Source organism: Podarcis erhardii, assembly GCF_964252035.2.
Source record: "Podarcis erhardii genome assembly, chromosome: 15".
Lineage (NCBI taxonomy): Eukaryota > Metazoa > Chordata > Lepidosauria > Squamata > Lacertidae > Podarcis > Podarcis erhardii.
In genome coordinates this window covers 37,474,597-37,494,871 of record NC_138505.1, presented here as the reverse complement: position 1 = coordinate 37,494,871, position 20,275 = coordinate 37,474,597, and the positions used below count along the sequence as shown (strand labels likewise).

Sequence of the window (20,275 nt, the reverse complement as noted above, 5' to 3'; positions counted from 1 at the left end):
CAGTAACACCTCATCTTGAGAGTCCCATGGACTGCAAGAAGATCAAACCTATCCATTCTTAAGGAAATCAGCCCTGAGTACTCACTGGAAGGACAGATCCTGAAGCTGAGGCTATAATACTTTGGCCACCTCATGAGAAGAGAAGACTCTCTGGAAAAGACCCTGATGTTGGGAAAGATGGAGAGCACAAGGAGAAGGAGACGACAGAGGACGAGATGGTTGGACAGTGTTCTCAAAGCCACCAGCATGAGTTTGACCAAACTGCAGGAGGCAGTGGAAGACAGGAGTGCCTGGCGTGCTCTGGTCCAGGGGGTCACGATGAGTCGGACACGACTAAACGACTAAACAACAACAACAAAACACCTCGTCAGAGACTGGTGAGAGCGAAGCCTCAGGAGAAACAGAGGAGGAAAGGAGGGGGAAATGAGGCAAAGGCTCACAGAGGTTACTGCGAGCGCCAGCACCGCTCCCAGGCAGGCGGAAACAGGCATGCAGCTTCCGTTGCCTAGTTTTTACAAGGGAGTCAAATGTAAGGAAAAGAGGAAGAGACTGGAGGTGTCGAGATTCTTATGCTGGGGGGGGGCAGGAAGAACCCACTCTCAGAATCTTCTAGTGACTGAGGCAGACATGAACTTTGGACTTCTGCACTGTACATAGCGTAAAGGTAAAGGGACCCCTGACCATTAGGTCCAGTCGTGGCCGTCTCTGGGGTTGTGGCGCTCATCTCGCTTTGTTGGCCAAGGGAGCCGGCGTACAGCTTCCGGGTCATGTGGTCAGCATGACTAAGCCACTTCTGGCGAACCAGAGCAGCGCACGGAAATGCTGTTTACCTTCCCGCCAGATCGGTACCTATTTATCTACTTGCAATTTAACGTGCTTTTGAACTGCTAGGTTGGCAGGAGCTGGGACTGAGCAACAGGAGCTCACCCTGTTGCGGGGATTCGAACCGCCGACCTTCTGATCGGCAAGTCCTAGGCTCAGTGGTTTAACCCACAGCGCCACCCACGTCCCTGCACTGTACATAGTTTGCACCTAATAAAACCTGTAAAAAGGTAGGCCGGAGTCCTGGCTGTTTACTCATGAGCAACCATACACATCCCTGACAGTTATGTCTGGCCACAAGGCCTCAGGCTCCCTGCTCCTGCAATATATTGCCATATGATTGGGCTCTCAGCGGCAGCCTTGCTGCCTCCTTTTGCACCAACTGCAATTCCCAGACACTTTCCAGGGGCTGCTCTACACAGAGCATGTTTCAGTAGCAGTCTAACCCAAAAGCAATGTATGAATATGCAACATTTTCATTTGCTTTGAATTCTCGGCAGCTGAAGGGTTACCCGCCCGGCTCCACTAGCCTATCCTGCTCATTTTCATATGTGTCCTTCGCGGGCGTGATGCTACAGAATCCTTTATAGCTCAAAAATGATTCACAACCAGAAGGGAATATGAATGCCATGAAAAAGGAGAGATTTAAGGCAGGGGAGCTACGTGAGCCTTAAAGGGCTTGATCTTGTAAACCTTTATAATAAAAACCAGCCACTATGTAGGAAGCAGAGCTGTAAAGATTCAACAGTACATCCATGCCGAGGCGAACTCAACTCAACCGGCAACTTTTATAGGGAAGTCGGGGGGGGGGGGGACAGCGAAAGGGGAGGAAGAGTTTGACAGGGAAGTTTTGCCTTGTCTGGCAACACTTTAGAAACGCCCGCCAATTACTGGGGTTTTACAGATCTCAGAGTTTGTGTGCCTGTGGCGCAGAGCTCTGAGCCAGATGGATGCGCCAGAGAGCATGAATTGGCAGTGACAGGAGATGGCCAAAGGAGGCTTGAGATCAAGGAAGGAAGAAAAAAATAATAATGCAAGTCTGTAATTAAAATTAAACGCACTCAAACAGACAGATGGGTTTGTGTGCATTTGGCAAGTCATTGCATGCAAGGGCAGAACCATGTCAGGTTTCAGCGGGTAGGAGCCAATGCTAGTCCTACTCAGAGTAGGCCAGCTGGGACTAACTGCGGTCCATTGATTTCAGTGGGTCTATTCTGAGTAGGACTGAGCTACAGTCCAACTCGAAGTAGACCTACTGAGACTAATGGAGCCAAGATAGTTGCTGTCATTCATTTTAATGGGTCTACTCAGAGTTGGACTGACATTGGATATGACCCAGTGTTGGGAAGGTTAAAACCAGGGTTTCCTTCAAGGTTGATGGAGCTGTGCAGCGGTGAATACAGATCTGGAGGTCAAAAGGGGCCTGGGGCGGACAAAAAATTAATAATGCACAGTAGTACCTTGGTTCTCGAATGACTTAGTTGTTGAACAAATCGGAACCTGCACGCTGCAAACCCGGAAGTAAGTGTTCTGGTTTGTGAACGTTTTTCAGAGTCGAACATCCAACGCGGTTTCTGATTGGGTGCAGGAAGCTCCTACAGCCAATCGGAAACCACGCCTTGACTTTTGAACAGTTTCGGGAGTTGAACGGACTTCTGGAACAGATTAAGTTCGAGAACCAAGGTACCACTGTAAAGTGCATGAAAAAGAGATAAAAGTCTTGGTGCAGCAGACATGCTGGCAAACCTGGAATAGAGGAGTGGTGGAAATGGAGAAAGAGGGGAGAGGAACTTATAATCTAAACAGCTTTACTGAGAGCTCTAGGAGTGATGGACGCATCAGGACTTCTGTGTTTTAATTTAAGAATTGTTTCTAAAATATTAGTCTAACAATGAATCATTTACTGTTATCCTAGTTTTATTTATACACACACACACAAACATTTTCTATTTTCTTTTTCTTTTCTCTTTTTCTTCTCTTTCATACTTCTCCTTTCTTTTTTCTTCTTCTATATTATAATTTTACTTTTACTGATTACTTCTTGATTCTTCTTTTATTTACTTAATCTATTTGACGTCTGTAAGTTTAGTTCAAATTGTTTGTGTATGCAACATAATTCAATAAAAAAAAAAGGACTGTGAAGCCATGGTGCTGTGAGATACCCCTGGGAGGAGAGAGAGAATATCTTAGTCGGTAGGGAAATGCAGAGTAACCCTAACAACTCATTAACAACCACAGGTGCGTATTGACATAAGGAAGGTGCCCCAAATATCTTGTTTTAGATACCAGGTCATACCAACTTTTATGATTAGTATTTCAGTAAGCCTACTTAAGACATATAATTTCATTACCTATATTCATTGTACAGTGGTACCTCAGGTTAAGTACTTAATTCATTCCGGAGGTCCGTACAGTGGTGCCCCACAAGACGAACGCCTCGCAAGACGGAAAACCTGCTAGACGAAATGGTTTTCCGTTTTGGAGGCGCTTCGCAAAACAAATTTCCCTATGGGCTTGCTTCGCAAGACGAAAATGTCTTGCGAGTTCCTGCGGGTTTTTTTTCCCTCCCCCCCCCCTTTTCCTAAGCCCTAAGCCGCTTATCAGCTGATCCGCTAAAAGCTGCTAAACCGCTAATAGCGCTAATCCGCTAAGCTGTCAATGGGCTTGCTTCGCAAGACGAAAAAACCGCTATACGAAGAGCCTCACGGAACGGATTAATTTCGTCTTGCGAGGCACCACTGTACTTAATCTGAAACTGTTCTTATCACTTTAGCCAATTGGGCCTCCTGCTGCTGCTGCTGCGCTGCCGGAGCACGATTTCTGTTCTCATCCTGAAGCAAAGTTCCTAATCTGAAGCAATATTTCTGGGTTAGCGGAGTCTGTAACCTGAAGCATATGTAACCTGAAGCGTATGTAACCCGAGGTACCACTGTATACTGATCTTATCTGTATTTGAAGGATAATTATTTTATGTATATTTGTTTTTGGTTTTTTTAATTCTGCTGTGAATTTTAGCTTTTTTATGTACACCTCTTTGCCTTAGACCCTGCTGTCGCCTCAAGCATTTCTCTCTAGTTGGGATGTGTCTTTAAACCGTGACAATACATTTTGCTTGCCTGGATGAGAGAGATATGTGGGTGTGTCTGTAGACTTTTGCATGGCTGGAATCTGCTGCTCTGCTGATTTCTGCCTCTTGCCTCACTCCCCACTGGCATGTGGCCCTCACAGGATTACCCAGGAGGGAATGTGGCCCCTGGGCTGAAGAGTTCCCCTGCCCCACTGCACAGGATTGAACTGCAATGGACTAAAAAGGTGGATACTCAGCATCACAGAATTATTATTATTATTACTTTTTAAAAAAAGGAAACCTCACCATCTACTCCAACCTGTTGAATTAATGTCACAGAACGATTTGCTTTGCTTTGCTTTCTTTTTATAAAAAGCATCACATTCCTTTTCTCACCGCTTGATGTCAAAGCCAACAAAAGAAGAAGAAGAAGAAGAAGAGGAGGAGGAGGAGGAGGAGGAGGAGGAGGAGGAGGAGGAGGAGGAGGAGTTTGGATTTGATATCCCACCTTTCACTCCCTTTAAGGAGTCTCAAAGCGGCTCACATTCTCCTTTCCCTTCCTCCCCCACAACAAACACTGTGAGGTGAGCGGGGCTGAGAGACTTCAGAGAAGTGTGGAGACTTCCGGGTCGGCGCCATCGCCGAATGGCGGACTCCCTCCGAGCTCCGGAGGGAGCCTGCACGGCAGGGGCTGGGTCCTACCGCACCGGCGATGCGGGGACCCTTAAAAACCACGGCCACGGGGGCCGTGGACATGGAGACTCGGCTGACACCGTTAGCGCCCTCCCGACTCGTGAAGGAGCCTTTTTAAAGGCTACGGATCGGGTGCCGGGGAGAAGCGTGGTGTTTTGAGTCCTCTGCTATCCCTGCCGTGCGAAGCCGCATGCCATTCGGCGGAGAGCGCTGGCTTCTTCCTTTGAAAATTCGGACCTAAAAGAACAACCTGTAAGTAATTGGAACTTGGACTAAAAAGAGGGACAAAAATTTTAAAAAATTTCGGGGCGAGCGGGGGAGGCGCAAAAAAGGAAGTCAGCCACCCCCTCCATTGTAGAAGGGTCAAAGCAAAGGATCTGATAACTAAGATCGGAGTAACATCATTTTGGCAAGTTTTTAACCTCACGAGTGAAGAATATGAGATTGAGCTGGAGGAGGAAAGTAGAATTCGGACTTAAAAACAACCCCCCCTGGAACCCCGGGAGCGATTGATGACGGAGCTTGGAGAGGAGAAAGGCAAGTTTTGACAGCTGTCAAAGAGCTGTCAAAGCGGAAAACAAGATAGAGACTATGTTACAAGGACTTTGCTGGTTATATTTGTTATAAATTGGATACAAATTGTTTTAAATAAGGATTACAAAGTTACTAGGGCTAATGGATGCGATCTGGAAGAGAACTCAGTTTTTGCAATCCACCTAGAGGAGCCGAGGGATATTACAAGTTTTAGCTGGAAATTGGAACTGAACTGTTTATCTCCTGGGAAACTGCAGAAATGGAACATTATTATGACTACAGAGGCTACTACACCGAAGAAGACAATGGAATCATCTGTTGTGGAATGAAAGGAACTTGACGTAATGTTTTGTTTCTGAATAACAAGCCTCTGTAAAGGAACTAACTTTTGGAATTAGGACATTTGTGCAGGAAAACAGGGACAGAAAGAAATAGAAAGAGGAGTGTGATCAATAAGAATAACAAAATAACAAGAATTGGACCAAGTCAAAAGTGGGGACATTTGGGACATCCAGATTTGACAAGCTTAAGGATTATAATTTGGAGTTTTTCACTCCTGGATATAAAAATCTGGATGGAAAAAATGGGCCTCTCTTTAAGACAGAATCCTTCCATGATTGGACATTCGAAACTAAAGAGGACTGGCAAAGGACTATGATTTAGAGAGACGTGGAAATATCGGACATTGAGGAACATTGGGAACGCAACCGGGAAAAGGGGGGGTGGGAAATGTGGAATCCTTAAAGGCGTAAACTATGTTTTATTTAGGCTATATATATCTACATGGTATTCTAAAGTGGGGAACTCGTGGTGGGAATAAACCGATTTTAGGGGAATGGAAAATAATGTTTTTTTTTTTTTAAAAAAAAATTGGGTTAAGGATAACAAGTTTGAATTGAGGAGAAGAACTTGTTGAGATCATTTGAGAGATTTGGAATACAAGGGGGGGAGGGAAGGGGAAGTCCTGAAAGGATGTAATTGGAAAAAGATTTGAAATTGGATGTTTTATTAATTTGTAATTAATTGGAAAACTTTAATAAATATTATTTAAAAAAAAAAAAAAGAGAGACTTCAGAGAAGTGTGACTGGCCCAAGGTCACCCAGCAGCTGCTTGTGGAGGAGCGGAGACGCGAACCCGGTTCCCCAGATTACGAGACTACCGCTCTTAACCACTACACCACACTGGTGTACACTACACCATATGAAAGGGGCAATTTGCAAACTACAATTGAGTGCAACATGATTCTTGACCTCGAGACAAGATGCTTTCGGAGTAGGTTGCTATTGAAACCATGCTACATTTTCTCATGTGGAGAGGAAGGCAACACAAACCAGTCATAGATGTTGGAGGTGGAGGGACCAAACCTGATTCTCCACTTACATGCCCACCAACAATTTATAGATGAATAAAAGGACTAGCTGTTTTTGTTCCTTCTCATTTAAATATATGTTCACTCATAAATCTGTTCAATCCCATTTCCATATTAATCTGGTGGATTAATATTATTCTTCTAAAGAGAGAGAGAGAGAGAGAGCAAAAAGTTGCATTTAAGTACACATTTGCCAAATGTAATTTCTCTTAAAACACACATTTTAAAAATGTGGGTTTTTTGGTTTTTTTAAAAAATATATTTTTATTAAACAATTTTAACAAAACAAATTATCAATCAAAATAACCAATTACATTTCCCCCCTTTTTGTCCCCCCCCCCTTTCTCTCCCTCTCCCACCCGCTAAGGACTTCCCTCAGCTCCTCTCTCTGATTTGTTTGGACATATTATTCTCGGCATTTTAAAAATTGTACGTATCATTGCCTTATCTGCCATATATTCTACTAATAAATTTGTGGGTGTTTATTCAATATCTGCCAAGGAGTCCAAATCATTTTGTTGTTGTTTTAGCTAGTTTGGTAAATAGTTCCCATTCTTCCTTGAAGTCACGACTGTCCTTCTCACTTAATTTAGGTCAACTTTGCCAACTCCGCATAACTCATCAGTTTTTGTTGCCATTGCTATTTTTGGGGGGTTTCCTCATTCTTCCATCCTTGTGCTAACAAGACTCTTGCCACTGCTGTTGCATACATAAATAAATTCTTTGTTTTTCTTGGCAGGTCTCGTCCTAAAATCCTTAACAAAAATGCTTCTGATTTCTTTACAAATGTCATTTTAAACATTTTTTTCCATTCGTTATATATCATCTCCCAATTTTTTTAAACTTCTCTACAAATGTGTTTTTGACCTGAGAACTGCATTGGAGCAACTGAGATGGGCCGACACTGGTGGACTAGTTTGGGAGGTGTGGATGCAATCATTTTTAAATCAAAATTTGAAAAGATCTTGTCCCTTAAAGGTAAAGGGACCCCTGACCATTAGGTCCAGTTGTAGCCGACTCTGGGGTTGCTCATCTCGCTTTATTGGCCGAGGGAGCCGACGTACAGCTTCCAGGTCATGTGGCCAGCATGACTAAGCTGCTTCTGGCGAACCAGAGCAGCGCATGGAAACGCCGTTTACCTTCCCGCCGGAGCGGTATCTACTTGCACTTTGACGTGCTTTCGAATTGCTAGGTTGGCAGGAGCAGGGACCGAGCAACGGGAGCTCACCCCGTCACGGGGATTCAAACTGCCAACCTTCTGATCAGCAAGTCCTAGGTTCTGCGGTTTAACCCACAGCGCCACCCGCGTCCCACAACTTGTCCCTTAAGCATCCCTAATAAGGGTGTTTATGTATTTATAAATGTAGTTCTATACTTCCTACCATAGGAAACAACTCCAAAGGGCCCAAGTCCCTTTGCCCACCCCCCCAAAAATATTTGAGGGTGGCACACCCCCAAAGTTAATGGGCATTGCCATTTAAATGATGTATGCCATTTGGTTGATTATCCGTCGTCCCCCCAATATCATAATCAGGTTGACACCCCTGCTTCCCTCTTATGATGGTGTACAGCAGGGCTTTTTTCCAGCTAGAACTCACTAGAACTTGGTTCCAGCACCTCTCAGGTGGGCACCATCGCCATTCTAAGACAGCAAGGGAGGATTTCATGGTGAGTTCTGGTACCTCGTCTTCTAGAAAAATAGCACTGTACAGCAACATTAAAGGTAAAGGTACCCCTGACCGTTAGGTCCAGTCACAGACGACTCTGGGATTGCGCGCTCATCTCACTCTATAGGCTGAGGGAGCCGGCATTTGTCCGCAGACAGCTTCTGGGTCATGTGGCCAGCATGACTAAGCCGCTTCTGGCAAACCAGAGCAGCACACGGAAACGCCATTTACCTTCCCGCCAGAGTGGAACCTATTTATCTGCTTGCACTTTGACGTGCTTTGGAACTGCTAGGTTGGCAGGAGCAGGGACCGAGCAACGGGAGCTCACCCTGTCGCGGGGATTCGAACCGCCGACCTTCTGATCGGCAAGCCTTAGGCTTAAAAGTAGTGCAGAGTGTACATTAAAATGCATTAAGAAATTTTTAAACAATTCCATAGGTCTGTCAGCTTACAAAAGTTTTTAAGAGATGCATGGAAGTGAAAAGTGGGCAGGGGCGTAGCGTGGGTTGTCAGCACCCGGGGCAAGGCAAGTAATTTGCGCCCCCTAACCCCCAGATGTTGCGCCCGGTGTGGACGCCCCCCCCCGCACCCCCCACGCTACGCCACTGAAAGTGGGGATGGTTGCCAGATCTCTGCTGGAAGAGTGTCCCACAGCAGGGAACTGATGAAACTAAATGCCTGACTTCTGGGTGAGACTAGTCAGGCATTGGTAACACGAGGGACAACTAACTAACAGTGCTCCTCTGTACTCTGTGATTGGAGGTCCCTAAGGTGTCTGGGACCCAAGTTGTTCAGGATATACCCCTATTCTCCATATGGTGTGACCACACTTGGAATACTGTGTACCATTCTGGTTTCTTTGCCTTAAAAAGGATATTGTAGAGCTGGAAGCCACCAAAATTATTAAGTGGACAATCCCCCTATGAAGAAATGTTACACTATTTGGGCCTTTTCAGTTTAGAGAAAAGGGAAGTGAGAGGAGACATGTTAGAGGTGTGTAAAATTTGGAATGGCATACAAAAAGAGGATAGAGACAATTTCCCCCTTCCCCTTCTCATAACACTTGGGGAACACCAATGAAGCTGAATTTTGGAGGATTAAAGGTAAAGGTAAAGGGACCCCTGACCATTAGGTCCAGTCGTGGCCGACTCTGGGGTTGCGGCGCTCATCTCGCACTATAGGCTGAGGGAGCCAGCGTACAGCTTCCGGGTCATGTGGCCAGCAAGACTAAGCCACTTCTGATGAACCAGAGCAGCGTACAGAAACACTGTTTACCTTCCCGCTGGAGTGGTACCTATTTATCTACTTGCACTATGATGTGCTTTCGAACTGCTAGGTTGGCAGGAGCAGGGACCAGGGAGCTCACCCCATTGCAGGCATTCAAACCGCCAACATTCTGATCGGCAAGTCCTAGGCTCTGTGGTTTAACCCACAGTGCCACCCACGTCCCGAATTTGAAGGATTACAGATAGACAAAAGAAAGAGCTTCTTCACCCAGAACAGCATTGAAACAATCTAATTTGCACCCACATGATACAGTGATGGCTGCCAACCTGGATGCCTTTAAAAAGGGATTAGAGAATTTCATGGAGAATAAGGTATCAATGGATGCTGGCCATGATGCTGGAGATCCCAAGTGGAGAAGAGTGCTGTTATGCTCAGGTGCAGCTTGATGGCATCTCATGGGCATCTGCTTGGCCACAGTGAGAATGGGGTGCTGAACTAGATGGAGCCATTGGACTGATCCAGCAGGCCTGTTTCGACTCCCAGTGTGATGCGTGTGCACATTTCAGTGGACAAGGAGCAAAAACTTTCAAGCTGATCAGGCAGCTATGGCTGCATATTTGAAACCTTGGTTTGCACTGGGTGCTTGGGACCATTTGCAGATGCGCTCCAAAACATCTTGATTATAAAATACATTTATTTTGCTTAAATGCTGGCCCTCTTGAAAGCTATACCCTAGGGTCATTGGAATAAAAAGAGGAAATTGAACCCCTGAAAGTTAAGCTACTTTAGAACAGTCACTAGGAAGGGCAGAAACAATTTTGAAAGAATCGGAGCAATGGTTATCTGCCGCTGAATCAAGTTTTGCATCTCTTCACAACATTGGCTGAAGAATTATTATGAATATTACTAATATTATTGACACTTGAGCTTAATATTTTTTACTCTTGGAAATATGTTGAACCACTGCAGGAGTTGTCTGGCTAAAAACAAAGAGTGATTGCCAGTGTCCCGAAGGAAGAAAATACAGACTTCTGAGGAAGGAGAATACTTATGGGATGCTAGGCGTCCTTTGGAAATTCTGTTCACGAAATGCTTTTTTTCCCACTTCATCCTTTTTAACTCTCAGGTTTTCTAAATGACTGAAATGCAAATTTCGTTATCAGTATTCTCTCCTACATTTTTTAGTTTTATGTTATGATGTATATTATTTCCATGATTTTTATGGTGTGTTCTCGTTTTGTATTTTTCTGATTTGATATTTGGATGAGGGGCAGTATACAAATTTAATTAATAAAGAAGAAGAGGAAGAAGAGGAAGAAGTCCTGATTCTGCTGCTATCTCCTGTCCTCCTTCTGCCACCAAAATCACAGTCAGCAGCTGCTGCAGCCTTTGGCAAGTGGGCCACGATGAGGCTCCCCTTCCTCTTTTCTTTCAAGCTCATCACCATCTGGCTATGTGTTGCCAGGAGGAAAAGCAACTTCACACTTCTGCTGTAAACTGGGCTCAGAGAAACTTGAGTTTCTACACACAGGACTCATTCACATTTCAACTTGTACCATGTTTCTTCCACTTGCCCTGTGCTTTTGATAGGCTTTTCTTTTGCCCAGCCACTTTCCCTGAAAAAACCCCCACTGTTTACCACTGAATCAGAACAAACGTCAATCTGCTGAAAACACAATTGATGTCTGTTACAATTCAGCAGATTTTCCTGGGGAAAGCACCTGGGCAATAGAAAAAAACTCTTGGATCTGGACCTATAGACAGACAGATAGCCCATAGACAGACAGACACAGACACAGACACAGACACACACACACACACACACACACACACACACACACACACTGTGGAAGTGAAGGACTTCTTTCTGTTCATTTCTGAGTCTCTCTGTGCTTTTTGTCCCAGAGTGGTTTTGTTTTGTTTGTTTTGTTTTGGTTGTTGCCTACTTAGCTGTCTCTCACCTTTCCCTTGAGCTTTTCTGCAGCCAAACAAAATTAGCCCCCTGCTTCTACATTGTGGCACAACATCCCCAGGGGGACTTAGTGCTGAGTGCTGCTGTTTGCAAACTGATGGTGGGAACATGTTAGCAATGGCACTCTCCTGCTACTGGGCACATTCAGAGGTGGGAAACTGAGATGAGAGATGGAAGAAGGCAAAACAAGAAGAGAGAGAGGCAATGAAGATGAGGAAGAGATAGAAGCTGAGGTTAGGGAAGGCAACTTTATCTATTTTTGGTTTCTCAGTTTTCCAAACTTCTGTTCTCCATATTCCCACACCAGTTGGCAAATCCCTGTTTAAAGCCCTCATGAAAATCCACCAGAAAAAGGAACAGGAGACTCCCTATTCCCTTCACACAGCTACAATTACCATAGTTCCCTCTGGAGAATGACTGAAACCACTCTGGGAACTATGGCTCTGTGAGGGGAGCAGTGGTCTCCTAACAACTCTCAGCACCTTTTACAACTACTAATGTTGTAACCCACCCTGGGACTTTAGGGGGAAGGGTGGATAATAAATTCAATCAATCAATCAATCAATCAGCAAACAATGGGTGCCATTTTAAACTCTGTACAATAGGCTACAGTCCAGCTACACAAAGCCTGAGCGGTGAGCTCCCAGCTTCTGCCAACCTAGCAGTTTGAAAGCACACCAGTGCAAGTAGATAAATAGGTACTGATGTGGCGGGAAGGTAAACGGCGTTTCTGTGCACTCAGGTTTCTGTCACTGTGTCCCATTACACCAGAAGCGGTTTAGTCATGCTGGCCACATGACCCGGAAAGCTGTCTGTGGACAAATGCTGGCTCCCTCAGCCTGAATCAAGATGAGTGCCGCATCCCCAGAGTTGCCTTTGACTGGACTTAACTGCCAGGGGTCCTTTACCTTTTACCTGGTGAGAGTATGAGCTCAGAGAAAGTTGGCAAGACTGGATAGAGATTGGATTGTGGGGGGCACACTCAACCCCTGCCCTAGAATTTCCAGCACTGCTTTAAACAAGAAGCCCCCCCCCCCAAAAAAACCCCACATTTTGATTATCATAGCACATTTTATATTGGGTCCATTTTTTGCCCAGAAACACTGCTCCTATGTGAGATTTAGTTTTAAGACCAAATGAATAATTCCACACCTTTTTCTTCACCAAGATGTGGCTCAGCATTTCTGTGCCCCTCCCATCTCAAGATTCCTTAAAAAAACCACTAATTTTTTAAACCCCCCGCCACCCCCACCTCAAGATTAGTGGAGCATTTAGAACAACATAAATTTCAGAGCGCAAACTTCCCGTCAAAACCGTTCCTTGGTTTACAGGGCTCAGCCATCGCCCTGAACATCTCTTGACGTGATAAATCTGATCGTAATTTGCCACGTTATGTGAAGGAAGTGATAAATCAGCGGTGAATTTATTACGCCCAATCTAATAATAACCCAATAAATTATTCAAGAAAGAGTCAGTAAACATCCAGTCAGTGCTTTCAAAACTGCTCAATCATGAAGCTGGACAAATTGGTGCTGCTGTTAAGTTTGGAATACGCTATGAGGCTTCATTGCTGTTTAACTGATACTGCTAGGCCAGCAGCAAACTAAAACTTGGCATAAGAATTTGCCATTTTAAAAAATCATGAGTATTAGCAACTTAAATTTTTAACTGAGACCTTTCCAGGATTTTGCTCAGCACTGAACCTGCAGAAAACAAATCCTTTGCCCCTTGCTGCTAATGCTTAGGATCACTTCACCTGTGTTGTAACAACATCACTGTCCTATAGCAGCTATGCTAAGAAAATGTACAGTAAGATGAAGTCAGGGTTAAAAATGTACCACTGAATTCTGATAATGCCTTTCCCTTTTCTGGGTGGAGAATACAGAGGGGAGCATTATCATAGAATCATAGAGCTGTATAGCTGGAAGGGACCTCAAGGGTCATTTAGTCCAACCCACAGCAGTGCAGGAATCTTAACTAGATCATGCATGGCAGATGGCCATCCAACCTCTGTCACGGTCTGATCTACAGGTGATCGAAGTCCTAGCTGACAATGTCAGGACCGGTGGCAAGGTGGCAGGGTGGGAGAAGGAACGAGAGTCCAGAAGTCAGGGGTCCGAGGGTCAGGAAACAAGGAGTCACGAGGTTGAGGGTCTGAGGGGCGAGAAGCAGGGAGTCAGGAAGCCAAGGTCCGAGGATCAGGAAGCAAGAAGCCAAATGCAGCAAGGCAGAAAACGTGTTGCTGTGGCAAAGAGCCGAAGGGAAATGCTGACCTTATATACCTTCCCGGCTCTTGCCACCAGGTGCGGTGAGTTACCAAGTGGCCTCACCTGTGCAGCTGCGCCTTGCCTCTTCAGAACAAACTTAGGAAGGCCCCAGTCCTGTGAAGCCCTACTGATCACAGGGCCTGGCTCCTGCATGCACTCCTGACACTCTGCTTAAAAACCTCCAAGGAAGGAAAGTCCACAACCTCCTGGTAGAGACCATTCCACTGTCAAACAGCTCTTAGTATCAGAAGATCTTCCTGATATTTAGCCAGAATCTCTTTTCTTGTAACCTGAAGCTATTGGTTTGAATTCTACCCTCCAGAGCAGGAGAAAACAAGCTTGCTCCATCTTCCATGTTGAAGCCCTTGAGATAGTTGAAGGTGGCTATCTCAGTCTCCTCTCATTCAGGTCAAACATACCCAACTCCTACAACCGTTCCTCATAAGAGTATGCAGAAACTCGTCTACCGTCACAAAGGTAAAATTTACATTCATTGCTCCGTTCACTTTTGCCTGTGGCCTTGCCCACCACTGGTATGTAGCCCCTGGAAAGTGGTCCAGAAAGGTATGCAACCTTTAGGCTGAAAATATGATCCTGCAAATTACAGGGCCACTGGTCTCTCTGGCTCACTATTGGTTACACTGCTCCCTAAGGTTCCCATCAGGGAACATTCCCAGTTCTATCAGAAGAAGCCATGTGTGATGGCCTGGTATTCAAATTCGGATGCTGAACCTGAATAATCCCAGTCTGCACAGGATTCCCCGCCTCCAGAACCAGCTGAGCCGGGGCTGGGGCATGAGCCTGAAGGGTCCTCACCTGTGCTGGATCCTCAGGTGCAGGCACCAGCTGAATCTGCTCGGGCTCCTGAGGGGGTGGAGGGTGGAGGACCCATTGCCTGCAGGTGCTCCACTCTCAGCCCTGTCAGGGGAAGCTGAGGTTGCCTCTGGATCCGGTAACCCTCCAGCCTCACCTGAGCTGCAGAAGCTCAGAACAGAGAGGCAGAGGGAACTAAGTTCCTGCAGGAGGAGTACTCGCCTCCAGGCCAGGAGAGGTGAGTCACCTGAGGATTGGGGCCACCCTGTGCCTCGGGGCAGATAAAAGCCAGCCAGCCCCAGTCCCAAGTTGTAGGAGCAACTTCGTTGGTTGTCAGTTCCTGCCTGAACCATGTCCTGCTATCCTGCCGGAGCTCCTGACCTCACCTGACTACCTGCCCTGCATCCAGCTTCAACTTTTACGGACTGCCTCCATACTGCACCCTCGACCTCAGACCGGACTCGGACCTCACCTCTCGGTTAGCCCATGGGACCAGCACACCATGGATTGAACCAGGGACCTTCTGCATGTGAAGCAGATCTTCTACCACTGAGCTATTGACCTTCCCCTCAAACAGAACCAATCTCAGGGATGCTGTTTTCAGTGGCTGCTCTGTGAGTCACCTGCCTCACCCTTCAGTACAGAGCTTGCCATGTTTGTACCAAAGAAGGGTTAAAACAAAGTAGGAAAGCTTTTTTTCTTCTTCATGGCACTAGGCTTGCAGCTGCATTGGTGACAAGCAAAAGCAGATCATTGGTGGGAATACGGAGGCTTTGTATTCTGCACCATAGCTTGACATTTGAAGTTGGTTTTGGAGTCTCTGGGCAATTTGTAGTAGATCAGCAGGGCATCTGGCTCCAAACTATTTAACAATAGCAACAGCAAGACAACTTCCCACCTAAGTTAGGATGCTGAAATGAAGGAAAAGATAACCGAGAGTGGACTTTTGTGTGAAGGGACTGTGAGCTCAGTTCAGTTCTCCTGCTGAAAGGAAATCCCCAGGCTCAGAGGCACTCTGCAAAGAGAGAGAGAGAGAGAGAGAGAATCCTACAAGCTTGAAATCTGCCCTTCCCTGACTCAGCAGACCATCAATGACCCGAGGCACCAACTCAGTGAAATCCATGGGTCATATCCAATGTTTTCTGCCCTCTAGCACAAAAGCCCTTTTGCTAGTTGATGGCAGGTGCTCAACAAAGGTTGCACAACAAAGGAATCCAATGCAACAGGTGTACTGGTGGCCACTTGTTGTGAAACAGCTGGTTCTTGTTGTACAATCCATTGCACAATGATTTTGGGTAATGTACTGGTGTTTTCCCTTGTGAAACATTGTGACAGCACATCAAGTATACTGCAGCATTGCTTTAGCTTAGTGCTAGATTGGCTACAATCCTGTATTTTCAGAGAGCCCTTGACCTGCCAGTTTTCATAACCATCTTGGGCCCAATTCTGTCACAACACACAAGCATCACCCCCACTTATGCTACCTATTTTTTGAGGCTGCACGGCATGATGCCATATATTGCCAGAATGATCTTGGAGCCAGTTTATTGTGGTGCTAAATTCAGAGCAGAAAGGTCTAATCTTGTCGCTTCATTCTTATCCACATCTCCAAGGTGAGAGCTACAACCAAATCCCCCTTTTATGTTGTGATTATCAGTGCCTCCATACTAGTTTTCAGGCAAATGCAATTAATTACATGCTGAGAGTGCATGTTTCATATCACAACACAGAAGGCCATGCTGTCTTTTTAAAAAGAGCTGTCTAGAGGGCTGTGTCCAATAGCCGAGGATCTGCAGAGCTCACAGGTAGAGCCACGTAGCAAGGAATGATGGCTTAGTTTAATCATTCCATTCCATTTATAGTCCACTTCCTTCCAAGTCCTTGAAGAAAAAAGATATTAATCACAGAACCACAGAAGTGCAGAATTGGAAGAGACCTCCCGGGGTTATCCATTCCAACCCCTGCAATGCAGGAATCACAGCTAAAAGTCCCTGACAGATGGCCATCCAGCCTCTGATTAAAAACTTCCAATGAAGGCAGGTCCTCCAGCTTCTGAGGGAGTCTGTTCCACACTGAGTGAAATGGCTGGTGAGACTGACAAAGTCCCCCCCCCCACCTGCCCACTTTCTACCCCCTAGCTGTCCATGCAGGTTAATTCTACATCCAGGGCAGTTGTCTACCAGCTCCATCTGGTACACAGGCTGAGACTCTACCTGCCCGCAGACTGTCTTGCCAGAGTGGTGCATGCTCTGGTTATTTCCTACTTAGACTACTGCAATGCGCTCTACGTGGGACTACCTTTGAAGGTGACCCGGAAACTGCAACTAATCCAGAATGCGGCAGCTAGACTGGTGACTGGGAGCGGCTGCCGAGACCATATAACACTAGTCCTGAAAGACCTACATTGGCTCCCAGTACATTTCCGAGCACAATTCAGAGTGTTGGTGCTGACCTGTAAAGCCCTAAACGGCCTCAGTCCTGTATACGTGAAGGAGCGTCTCCACCCCCATCGTTCTGCCCAGACACTGAGGTCCATTGGTGGTTCCCTTGCTGTGAGAAGTGAAGTTACAGGGAACTAGGGTAGTGGCACCCTCCCTGTGTAACACCTTCCCTTCAGATGTCAAGGAAATAGAAATCTATATAACTTTTAGAAGACATCTGAAGGCAGCCCTGTATTCGGATGTTTTTAATGTTTGATGCTTTGATATATTCTGTAAGCTGTCCAGAATGGTTGGAGATATCCAGCCAGATGGGCAGGGTATTATTATTATTATTATTATTATTATTATTATTAATCTTTTTTTTGCCAAGCATGTAAAGCTGAATGTGCACGACTTAAATGCATGTAAGTTGCAGCTCTGCTGTACTGTGCTTCTAGTCTATACACCACCTTGCAATCTTTTACCGTATTATCCTGAATATAAGACGCACCCGCAAATACGTTGCACCTTTAAAATTGAGGGGGGGGGGAGGAAAAAAGAAAATAACTTGGCTGCTTCCTGGAGGAGGGGGGAGCTGCACCACTTTGCTTGGGAGCGGCAGGCGGGATGCGCATGGTTGCCCCGTGCTCCTGGCTGCTCTCATGGGGGGGGGGGAGCCACACCTCTTAGCTGGCAGCCTCTCCCCTTACCCCGATGGCTCGGGGGAGGCTTGGGAGTGGCGGATGGGTGTTGTGCAGCATAAGGTCATAAAATATAAGCCACACTGATATTCCGGAGGGGCAGAATTTGGAATAAAAGTGTAGTTTATATTCGGGCCAATATTGTATTTCAATATTTGAATCAGCACTAACAATCTTGAAAGGTGGGCAACATATTGACCCCATATTACAGACAAGGAGGTTGAGGCCCAAGGCCATTCTGTCTAATAAAAAGGGGACAGACATTCATTTTCTAAATTAATACATCCCATCCCAAAAAACATCAGTCTCCATTACTACTCATTCAGAGGGGGGGAGAGAGGGAGGAAAGAATGTTTGCCTTTCTAATATAACAGGTTCCCTTCATCACTGTGTCCTCTTCCTAAGTTTAATTGGAGGCATCTCACATGCTTGCTTCCAAAATGTACAATTAGAATGTTTGTGGCTGTCATAAAACAAAATATAGCAGCAGGCTGTAAATCCCAAAACATATGTTTCGAATATCAGAGTGAGACTGAAAGGCCAGCTAACATCAAACATTTATTTTATCATGCATATGACTCTTCCCATCAATTTTCCGCATCAAGGTATGACCTCCAAATATTCAGGAGAACACACACAAGTGCATGAGGGCCGCTTTATGCCTCTAGACTCCACACGCCAGTGGTGGGTGGGGCCAGGAGCAAGTGGGCGGAGCAACAAATGCAAATTTTACCTTTGTAAAGTTCCTACAAAGTGGTTGGGAAGGGAGTGTACTGCAAGGAGGGTTTTGAGGGCCAGAGAAGGCGCCTTCAAGGGCCACTGGCCCTGAGGTTCCCCATGTTTGACCTCCTAGAACATGAAGGTTCTTAGCAGAGGTCATAGTAGAGAGAAGAGAGTTTCACAGGATTAAAAAAAAGAAATCTTGATTGCAACTAAGTGACTGTCAGTAAGGAACCTAGTAGGAAGCAAGCTTACACTCTCCTAAAGAGGAAGCAATTTTGCCCAGCCTGTCGTGCGCTCAAGGTTAATTGGCGGAAATCTTTAAGTCTCTGTGATAGGAGTATTGCTTCTCTGTAAATTCATCCACAACCCTTTGGCTGTTTAGTAGTTTTCAGGGGCAGCTGGAGAATGAAAAGAACTAAGGATGAGGATGAGCAAAGGTGCTGTGAGAGGGGGGCCACAGCACCAAATCAGCTCTTACTAAAATACACGGGAAATTCAATAATGGGGATCTCTCCCGGGGCTTTGCCAATCCCATTTTCAGGGCCGCTGGCCCTACGGCAAAACCAATAGCTACTGATTGTCGGCTCTAAATAGAAATCTGCCACCTCCATTTTCCATCGAAGTCGGTGGCAGAATTCCATTTGCGAGGCGCGGAGGGTCACCAGGCTTTCACCCGGCGGACCACTTTGAAACACAGTCATCTATTTAATCAACACCACCTGTGTCGGCTGCATTTTCCCCGGGAAAATGGAATGGCTGGCATTGCAGAGATGGGCTAAAAAGAGAGAGGGAGGAATGAAACCAAGCGGCCAGGAACTGTACCGCTCACCATTCCTGCAAGGGGGAAGGAACAGGCAGTTTTTGTAATCAACTGGCACGGCCACTTCATTCATTCCCACTTTAGTGCAGGGAATCCATCGCAACAGGAGGTACCTGGCAGGGTGTGGGCCAAACTGTTCTTGTGGGCAAGTGCCAGATGGCCAAACGTGCTTCGACTCTCCTAGTAGCTGAAAAAAGCATGCCAGTCTCTGCCAGCCTCTCCCCCAGATGGATTCAAGAGGGGCGCCAGGAATTCAGGAGCTGCCTCTGGCTCGATGTTGGACTGATGGAAAGTTACTAAACTGGTTTCTCAGTTTTGCAAAAGAGCAAAGCCCACAGCTCTGGAGTGTCATCCCTCTTTGCAAGGAGAGTATTGTTCTGAAATTGCTCGATGGCCTGGGCAAAAGGTACAATTTTAGGGGCTTCACCTGCAGCACATTTGAAGGACCGTAAGTCAGTAGCAGAACACTTGCTTTGCATGCACAAAGTCCCCGCTTCAGTCCCTGTCACTTGCAGGTAGGGCAAGAAATGGCCTGATTGTTCTGCCCGGTAATAAATGTTGGAAATGTAAAGAGACCGAAGGTACATTCTTTCACCTTTGGTGGACGTGCCCAAGGATTAAGACCTTCTGGGAGATGATCTATAATGAAATGAAAAAGGTATTTAAATATACCTTTCTGAAGAAACCAGAGGCCTTTCTCCTGGGCATGGTCGGCCAATTGGTGCCAAAGAAGGACAGAACTTTCTTTATGTATGCTACAACAGCAGCAAGAATACTTATTGCAAAGTATTGGAAGACACAAGATTTACCCACCCGGGAAGAATGGCAGATGAAGGTGATGGACTATATGGAACTGGTGGAAATGACTGGCAGAATCCGAGACCAGGGAGAAGAGTCGGTGGAGGAAGATTGGAGGAAATTTAAAGACTATTTACAGAAACATTGTAAAATTATTATCTGTTAGAAGGATGTTGGAATAATATTATATGATTTTAGCAGGAATGATATAAAGGATTTGGGAATAACTGACTGTTAATTGGTGAAAGGAGGAAAAGTAAAGTTACGTTATATTAAGACAATTTACAGGACAAAAATTTTAAAAGAGGGAAAGGGTTTGCTGAAATGGATAATTGACCAAGAATACAAAAAAGGGAGGTGTGAGGAGGTCAAGGAAATAAG

The 20,275-nt window shown here is 45.7% G+C and overlaps 1 protein-coding gene across 1 annotated transcript in view; it reads right to left on the bottom strand.

Moving 5' to 3' along the window:
- Positions 1-20,275, bottom strand: part of LOC309330533 (transmembrane protein 132D-like) — a 457,965-nt gene that overhangs the window by 142,340 nt on the left and 295,350 nt on the right. The gene's annotated exons all lie outside the window — the stretch shown is intronic.